General features: G+C 54.0%; 1 long non-coding RNA gene across 1 annotated transcript in view; it reads right to left on the minus strand.

The window, feature by feature from the left end:
* Positions 1–9,235, minus strand: part of LOC127750003 (uncharacterized) — a 149,280-nt gene that overhangs the window by 48,833 nt on the left and 91,212 nt on the right. The window contains exon 2 of the long non-coding RNA XR_008011482.1: positions 8,261–8,390. This is a non-coding gene — a long non-coding RNA (uncharacterized LOC127750003). The remainder of the gene's footprint in view (positions 1–8,260; positions 8,391–9,235) is intronic.

The following is a 9,235-nucleotide window of genomic DNA, read 5'->3' on the forward strand; positions in this document are numbered from 1 at the left end:
CCTTGAGGATGGCTGGGCCAGGCTGGGGTGGGCAAGGGGAAGGGGATGTCCCCACACCCCACCCCGCGCCACCGTCGCCCAAGCATACTGATTCACATGCGATGGCACTGGCAGGGCAGTGCAATTCACAAGTTAAAAGCTCCACAGTGAATTTCACCGTAAGCTGCAGTGATCCCCTGCATCACCGTATCTTAAGGTGAATTTTCACCGTAAGCTACGGTGGATGGTGGATGTCACTGTCTGCTAAACGAAGAATCGGTGTGAGCGAGACAGTTAAATAAGGCAGTGAAGTAAGTTTTACGGCCAACAAAATGGTTACGTAAGCAGAGTACAAGTGGGATCACTATGAAAGTTTGCCACACTTAAGGCGTTTTTGGTGCAGGTCTCGGGATCCATTAAAACTTCTGAAGAACTCTAGGAAATTTGCCTTTGTTTTACCTTTTGTTTCATCGTAGTGTCCAGGACGTGTACCACCGAATGGGTCAAGCTTATCACCGTGGGGACACACTGGACAGTGTAGTCCGACTAAGAGAGATTAGGAGGGCACAAAGCAGCAGGACAAGGGGCGCTGAGCAGGCCCAGCGCTGCGCCTCAAGACATGTGCGGTGGGAGGCCGGGGAGGGAAGGGGTAGTTCTGATGACGAACGAGCCGTCCGGTCCGGGGCTAGCCGGCCTAAAGGGTCTGCCTCCCCCTATCCTCCTCCTCCTCATCTCTCCCTCCCTCCCCCTCTCTCTCTCTCTCTCTCTTTGAGCGTGGCCACCCTGTCTAAGGTCCGCTCACGCCAGAAAAGGTGTCGTCTACACGAATGTCAATCCGTAGCGCTTCTCACAATGGTTTCGTTTGCAGTAGCACCTTTCGCCAAGATGCTTTACGCGCCGTCGAAAAGAATAGGGAAGGGGGCAAGAAAGAGAGACACGAAGGGACATGGAGGGCACAAGGAGGAAGACCCTCATGAAATGTATTAATTGGCCGGAGCCGCGCAAACAGGGCGCTCTCCGCTTTCCTTGCACCCCGCCTCCTCCTAACGCGGACCCCTCTTCGCTCTGACCCTTGTCCTCGTCCGGCGCACCATACCCACGGCAGAAGGCGCACACCTCGCATTATGTTCTCAAACCTAGATGCGAGGTGAATTTTTCAGACCGCCGGGAGACATGAGCCAGATCAAGAGATCAAGAGAGAGAGAGAGGATAAACACCCAAGTAAAGAGTGTGTTCTTAATTCAAGAACTGTACTCAAATTTTTGAGAGAGAGAGATTCTTCTATATCTCCTTTTTGATCCTTAAAACAAGAAATTGGCGTCAGAAATTTAAGTACAGTTCTTGAATACAGAGCACTTCTTTTTAGGTGAACGAGGAATCTTGGATCATTCCATTGGCCGGCACTCTCGCTCGGAGATGAGCCCTCCGGCTCCTCTTCCTGACGCACCGCTTCCCTCTCATCCGCACAACCGCGCGCCGAGCGCTTTTGCCCAATTCAAAATTTATCAAGCAAAAACTTTCAGCACGTTAAACTACTACTTCGAATATGACGGGCGGTTGACACGGCCCCAAAGAGCCACTCAAAGGGGTCGGCGCCGTCGTCCAGCGCCATTGGCCCAAGTTGGCGAGCCTGCCGGACGGTCGGGCTGTGTGAAAGGGCTGCCGGGAGGACGTATTTTAATATCGTTGCGAAAACTGTTGCAGCAGCAAGGCAAAAGAGTCGCCGCTTCAGCGTGCAGCAAATTCAACAGCAACGTAGCGAAAAGTTTGGACACCACCCCTATAGCTCCAAACCCATTACGACAGACCGGGGTAGGGGGACGGGGGGATTTCCTCATGTTTGTGTCGCAAGCCGGCCCGGCCAGGAGGAGCCCGGGCGCCGGGGTCCAGCCCCAGGGGGTCATGTGGGACCACAGGCCTAGGCCGGCCGGACACAGCGCGGCATTACGGCCGGGGCCCCATTTCATTAGGCTAAGTGAAACACAAAACCACATCGGGGCGCAGCAGCCTATCCGAAGCGAGCGTGGGCGTCCCATGCTGTCAAAACGGGACACGTACAGAAGCAGGGGACGCATGGCAGATGACGGCCCCCAATTTACTTTAAGGCATAGGCGGCCGACGCCAAGCTGCCGCCGCTGCTATACGCGGCGTACTGTACCAGGACACCCAAGACAAACAAACAAGCAAGAAAGAAAGAAATCAGGCAGCAGAGATCACGCGCAATCCGGCATTTCCCACCGGGCGCAATGAATCCTCATTTCCCCCAGCACCCGCCCAACCCCCCTCCCAGGATGAGTTTTGAATCCTCGCCGGCCGCCTACTCCCTCGAACCCTTCTTGGCCCGCCGTTGCGCCCTGCGAGAGCGGAATGCCGATGGAAATTGGAAGGGATATCAGGCACTCCGCCAGGTGGCCCTGCCCCGCCCCGCCCCTGCGACGCAGCTCGGGGGTCGCGCGCGGAGACACTCTCCACATGTCGAAGGCCGCTATAAGTCATAGGAGACGCCGCGGTGCGCTGCGGCAGGCGGCACACCATACATTACTATAGCAGACGCCTCCTAATCTGTCCCTAATCTTTGCCGTGAGCATGACACATACCAAAGTCCCCGGGCCTCCCCCACACAGCGTCGCGCCGTCGACGTCTTGAGGGTTCGCCCGGGAGGGAAGGGCCCCGCCGCGGCATTTACATACGTGAGGGAGCAGTCCAAATGCAAAATAAATCTTGTGATGCAGAGGATAATACATCACGGTGCGGTGTGCAAATCGACTCATTTGGCGGTGCTGCGCAGCCTGCCGCGGCCGCCTGCGAAGGCGCGGGGAACATTAGCTGTTACACTTCACATGCACCGCGAAGGCTGATGTATATTTTTTTTTCTGCGTTCCTTCGCCGTTTGCTCCACGTGGGTGGTGGAGGGTAAAGACATGGGGGGCGAGGGTGCTGTTGCTGCTCGCAATTTGAATATCGCGCGCCAATTCGACGGAAGGCCTGCACGTCCCAACGCCTACCGCCATGCATCAAAACCAACAACGCCAAAGGCACACTGAGGTCTGGAGAAGGGCGGGGGAGGGGCAGCACGGGCCAACGGCGAGCACACACACACACACACACACACACAATGGTACAGCCTAATGTGTGCGGAGGATAGGATCAGCGTGTGCGAGTGAGACAAGATGAGGTATATAGCCGTGGTCCGCGCAGTCCTCACTCGCACTCCCTCGATAGCTCCCTTCGCTCGCTCCCTCTCTCTCTACCCCCGTTTTGCGCCTACGCCACTGCGGGCACACACCAAGACGGCAAACGTTTACTTAGGCCGAATATGTACCCCGACTTGAGACAACCCTCAGCAAGGGCCTTTGTGTGTGCGTGTGAGGGATGGCGACGGCGGCCCAAGGCGGAGGGGGGCCTGCATGCATCATGCGCAATGGTGAATTGTCGCTGGTGCTTGCCCATTTCCCCCCGCCGCCCCTCTGCCCCGTACACGGCCTTTCCTGCCCGCGCCTCTCAAGATGGCCTTTGATGGAACTTGGCGGTGCGGGGGGAGGGAGGGGCGGCGTCGCTACTGGCACCCACCGCGACCGCAGACACCCCCCCCCCCCCCCCTACCTCTCACTTCGGCCCCTGCGTCCACACACATACACACGCGCGCGCACAGCCACGCAGTGGGATGTGACCGGAGGGGCAGGAAGTTAGCGAGGCGGTCGTCCCTTCGCCGCCCTCCGCCACCTCCTCTCGGTGCCCATATTAATGGGGTGCCGTGTGAGGGGGACATTTTGCGATGTTCACATGTTCGTACTGGTTTCTTGCAGCGCGAAATTTTTGAGATGGAACGAAATTGGCTGTGGTCTGGGTCTAATGTCAGTTTTATGTTTCTCTCTAAAGATTGAACTAGTGTGGGTTGTTGGCGTTACTTTACAGTTGCTGTGCGTTACTCTCGCGTTCGTTGACCCTAGTCCGACCTGGTATGGCCCCTCCCTAATTAATGTGTTGTGCCTCCACTCACACACACGCCAAACTCCTGAGACGGCGGCGGGGCAGGAGCGGCAGCGCCCCCTAAAGCCAAACCGCAACAAAAACTGGTGCCCGCGCGCAACCACCTATGAAACTCGGTACACGCGGCCCGCAGCGGGTCGGGCGAGGCCGCGCGGCAGGCCGCCACAGCTTGTCAGACATGTGGAGGCCGTGGGGGCCGTGCCGGCCGGTGCCGCCCCCGGCCCGCCCCCGGCCCGCCCCCAACCACATCAGGTGAGGCCTTTTTGTCACGTCAGCTTTCGGCCGCAGCATGAGCGTCTTGTCCTGCTCCAAGAAGTTTACCCCTACCCCGGGCCCACCTTGGATCCGGACAAAAACATATAACCGCACGTGCCCGACATTGCAGGGCCAAAGCATAATTTTCGATAGCAAAACGCCTGCAGCGTTCAGGTCAGGCACACGAAAAAATATTAGCGCGGAGCCTTCGATATTAAAAGTTCCCGGCATTTCATCAAAGAAAGTTAATGACACCCACTTGCAGAAATGAGCAAAAAATGTGTGACCCCACGGGGCCTTACTCTCTTCCGCGCAGCATGAACCTAGACATATCGTATCTTTTCCAAGAAAAGCAGATAAAACAAAAATTTGACTAAAACAATGGTAAGCACACTACTGACTCATCTTACAACGTACCGTGACTGTTCCACACACCATTGCTCGGTCGGTGAGCAATAGAGTAATCAGAGAAGGCCTGCGTTTTGCAGGTTGATAGGCAGGCGTGCGGCTCGCGATGCTCGTGCTAGTTGTGGGCGATGTGTGTGGCGGCTGCGCGCTCTTGGATGTGGCGGGGCGGGGCGGGGTGTGGAGGGGAGTGGAGGGGCGCGGTGGGGGCTCCGTGGGAACGCCCGGGCAAAGCAGAGCGGTCAACGCCGCCGCCGTGCCGACTGCTCGGAATGCGTCCGGAAACAAAGATGGGTCTAGTGCTGTCCTTGTTCAGCAGCGCCCGCCAGTCGTGTCCAAACCGCAACCGCCGCGCAGGCCAGCCGACTGTAAGGGGAATAAACTGCACGGACGGGCGCTAATGAAGCAACCAATAATGACACTGGAAGAGTCAAGTTGAGATACGAAGAGCAGGTGCACTGCAGAAGAGCGGCAAAAAATTTAAAACTTATATCACAGCATTTTGCAAAGCAGTACACACTAAATTCTAATTATTCAATTTGTACAGAATAATGCATACAATTTGTGCATAATAATGGCTGAATAAAATTCTGCACGTTTATGTACAATAAAATGGACAAGGGTTTAGTGTGTAAAGGGGAAAAATCGTGTAATGCTGTATGAGCTGAGTCTGTATGTTTTCAAGAGTTCCTCCTACGTATTTGTGTATTCCTAGGTCGAGAATTTTAAAGTTTCAAATAAAAATCAGTAAAGGTCTGGGAGTGTGCAGCTTGTTTAGGTGTTAAGGCACAACACAATACATTAGGGTTTAGTGTGCATGTGTACCACAAAACACACACATACTCCCACGCATACAGCGACAGCTCGGCGCGGGTCCTATCGACGAAGCATAGCCGGCGGCGGTTGAGGGGGGCGGGCGTGCCCTCAGCCCGCCCGTGCCGCCGCGGGCCGCTCCGGACAAATGAGGGACGCGTGTGTCATCGTTATACTTGGAAGCCGCTAGTGAACGTGTGTTCAATCGATCTGATACGACGCACGATCAAAGATGACGGCCCCGCATTCATGCCATTCAATAAGTCGGTTCCCAAACGCATTTGGTTCGCATGCCGCACAAATTGGGCCCCACGCCCGGCGGCCCAGTGGTGCACTTAGGAAAGAGGCGCGGCGGCGCAGTCATGAACAGAGGTGTAAAACAAAAAAAAAAAAAGAATGTACGGGTTCATGGAGTGATTCCAAAACGTCAACCTTATCTCGCGGGAGTCCCTGCTGGCGGGGTCCCTGCCGACGCGGACTCAATTTATACATCGGCAACATCTGAAGTGCTTCATCACGAAATACGGAGGAAATACCGCCTCACGATTTGCAATAAGTGCAACGAGCGCGTTACATAACTAAACTGGAGCAATTGATGTGAATCAGCGCGGCCAAGAAACCAACCGCCGCGCGCGTCAGAGAGACAAACGCTTTGTCGATAACACTGACGGCGGGGCGAAAAAACGAAAAGAATACGCCGCGGCTCACCGAGAGAGAGATATACACCCTTTGCTTTCCCAACTAGACCGGTGCGGTGCGAAAGCTTGGCAGGCGTGAGCCGCGAGCATGTTCTGAAAACCGCGAGCACTGCGGTCTCCTGCGGTGCGCGACAGTTCCGCCGTGAGGTGTGTCACGGAGGTTCCCTCCGATTTGCCCTTAGGATGTGTACGGAAGAAGCAAGTACTCCAAAGAAATTCCAACAACCGCAGTAAGAACAAATATGCACGGTAAAACCAATGCCTCCTATTTCTAGGAAAAAAGGAGAACTTTGAGGAACTCTTTGGATAGAGGAAAACTCATAAGATTTCGAGGAAGTAACTTCAAAAAATTTAATATTTTACTCAATTTTGGGAAGATTCCTCAAAATCTGAGGAGTTTTTCTCAAATCAAAGGAGTTCCCGGAGATTTTTCCCTTTTACCTCATAAAACCGGACATTTTTTTTTACCATGTGTCATTCACACAGTATCACGTGTTTCCACGACTCTCAGCGGAATGCTTTAGAATTTATTTAGTATACTCATTAATTTCATTTCGATTTTGATTATAGTTTTGTGTGTTTAGATGGGGGAGGGGGGGCGAGATCATCTCCCTCCTGCATCACCACCTGCATCGATGGCTTCGCTGTTTGACAGATCGAAACACTAACAAGCCATTATCGGCACGGCAGTGTGCGTTTATTAACCAGTCCGCGACGATCATCATTAACGGCGTTCAGTAATTCATTGGTTGGAGGGTCATGTTCTTAGCTCTCCTAACTATCCCCGCTGTAGGCAGAGCCTTTCTCCGCCACACGTCCAGGTGCGAGAAAAGGGCGCGGGGAAGAGTGGGGGATCGAAAGGACGAAGAAAAGAGGAAAAAAGGATTATTTATCTTGCTCTCGCCCTTTCCTTGAACTTTTGAGGGTTTTATTAAATCCACTTAAGCAATGAGTGTCATGAGTAATCAATCCACGGTAGAAACAATATCTCGTTTTTTGAGGAAAAGGGGAACACTTTATTGAGGAACTCCTATGTTTGAGGAAGAGTCCTCCAATCTCGCCTCAGATTTTGAGGAATATTCTCGCAAAATGAGGAAAAATCCTCGGTACCTCGGTACCCTAAAGACCTACGTATTAAAATTCACTGATCCGCGAGACAACTTCCTTTCCTTTTGACCGTTTCGTAGGTTTGAGCCGCTTTAGGCCAGGTACGTTTTTCTAGGTGTGGCCTTATTTTCTTCATTACTCAGACTTGTGGTTACAACCATGGACCAGCCAGTGAATGTATACGGTACCGGACACTAAGCTCAATTTTCTTCGACATAATAAAATTAGTTCGGAGATCCCGTCACTCTTCTGCCCCTGCCTTTCTTTCTCTTCCCGCGCCGCAGCCCGGTGCAGGTGGATCGGGTTAGCAAGGCCCTCGGGCAGGCCCCTCACGGAGCTGCTTGTAGTAGAGCCATCGGGGACTGCATGACAGATTGCATGTCGAAATGGGGAAGCCCCAACTAACTTCTTGAAAGACCAGTGGCAGGCGGGAGCAGACGGGCGAAGCGGCAGAGGCATCGCTATACACATGGCACGGGGCGCAGGTGCGCAGAGGGCGGTTGGTCCCAGGACTGCTGGCCACCCGGCCCTGATTCTGACAAGTTTATATCCGAGTGTCAATTGCGGTCTGCTCATGCACGCTGCAGCCCCACTCCTCGCTCCCCGCCCGCGCAGACCAACCCTCAAACTACAACCTCCACCCTTCCCCCGCTACCCGGGGCCACACCGCAGTGTGCCGTGCGCCATGCATGCTGTAAAACCAAAGTTTGGCCGTCACGGAGACAGTTCGTGTCTTGGGGGACGACGGGGGCCCTGCCTACTGAGGTCGGGGTGGGCTGCCCCTGCACCCAAACAGGCATACGAGGTCCGCGAGCGACATGGTTGTCGTGGAGGCAGCCGGCGCCGTCGTCGCACACGACCGTGTCACGGCGTCCCCCCGCGGGGCACGGGGGACCACGTCGAGGAACATGGCATTTAGGAGAATCGATACCCTGTATTGTCAACAAACAACGGCGCCATGCCGCATAACGAGCCTAGCGCCAATTATCGACAGCCGTGCTTTACTCACTCACCTCGTGTTATTGGCAGGTTTAGCCGTGAGTAATGACCATGCATCAGTGCCGGGCGTGTGCGAGAAGTCAAGTGTATCCGCTGTCAAAACTGCGGTGGACCAGCTCAGCCAAAGCGGCGCCAGTGGCATGACTGTTAGAAAAACAAAAAATAACATTATTAAGCAAAACATACATTGCGCATCAGTTATACACTTTAATGGTCGTACCTGAACGGCCGCGGTTATTTCATATAAGAAATACAATGAGGACTACCAAATCACTGTGGTAGTCAAGTAAGCAACGAACAAGGCAAGTGCATGACCAGTAATGCGTTCAACTTTTTTAACAGTGAGGCTGCTGCGCTGCGCGCACAACCGGGGCGGGCTAGCCATAACAAGGCGATTGCAAAGCATTAATATTATCAATCATGAAAACTTTACTAATTGTGTGACACCCATTCTATTGTGATCGCATTGACGGTGGCGCTCCGTCATAAACATACGTTCCCATGACGACCATGGCGCGGCCAGAGGCTTTCAGCCCTTTCAAGGCGAATCACTCAAGTCATTCACCGGAGGCCCAGCCCGGCCGAGAGGCGAGGCGGCCCGCTCAAGACCGATGAGCCAATTATTTGACAACGTAATTGCAGCCGTGGGGACGCCGCCACCGCGGCTAGAGAAAAGGAACGCATGACTGCATTTTCGTTACATTGGCGCTATTTCGGTCGGTGTTTTTCTCTTCCTTGTCTTTCTTCTCACACCTCTGTCTACACAGCGAAGAACAGTCCAGGTGTTGTTTCGGGAGTAACCTTTGGAAATACAATCTACTTGATTGCAGTGGTGCTGCGGTGCCGTGATCGCCCTGGACTGGAACACTCACGGCCTCCTTCGTGCAGACAGCCACCGCGACACACCGGAATGTCCTCACGGAGTCAAACCGCACAAGTGTTTTTCCGCCTTGGTTATTTAAATTAACGGCGGCTGGGGGAGAGAGAAG

This window comes from Frankliniella occidentalis, unplaced genomic scaffold, assembly GCF_000697945.3.
Source record: "Frankliniella occidentalis isolate FOCC.00 unplaced genomic scaffold, Focc_3.1 Scaffold120, whole genome shotgun sequence".
Taxonomy (NCBI): domain Eukaryota; kingdom Metazoa; phylum Arthropoda; class Insecta; order Thysanoptera; family Thripidae; genus Frankliniella; species Frankliniella occidentalis.